Source organism: Pteropus alecto, unplaced genomic scaffold, assembly GCF_000325575.1.
Source record: "Pteropus alecto unplaced genomic scaffold, ASM32557v1 scaffold45, whole genome shotgun sequence".
Lineage (NCBI taxonomy): Eukaryota > Metazoa > Chordata > Mammalia > Chiroptera > Pteropodidae > Pteropus > Pteropus alecto.
In genome coordinates, this window is record NW_006442491.1 from 4,819,060 (window position 1) to 4,819,284 (window position 225).

Here is a 225-nt window from a genome sequence, read left to right on the forward strand (position 1 = left end):
CCCTTTCTCATTGGCCGAGGCGGAGACCCTCCTACTCTGTCCAATGGTCGCTGCCGTGGCTTGGCTGCCCGCACTCTGACTGGCTAGCGGCTGGCGGAATGGCGGGGCACAGACCAATGGGAAGAGGCAGATGGATGAATGGCTGGCCCGGGTGGGGAAGGCAGGAGGCGGCGATCCCAGCGGAGGGGGCCGTTCGCCAGCTCCGAGGCAGAAAGTGCCACGACT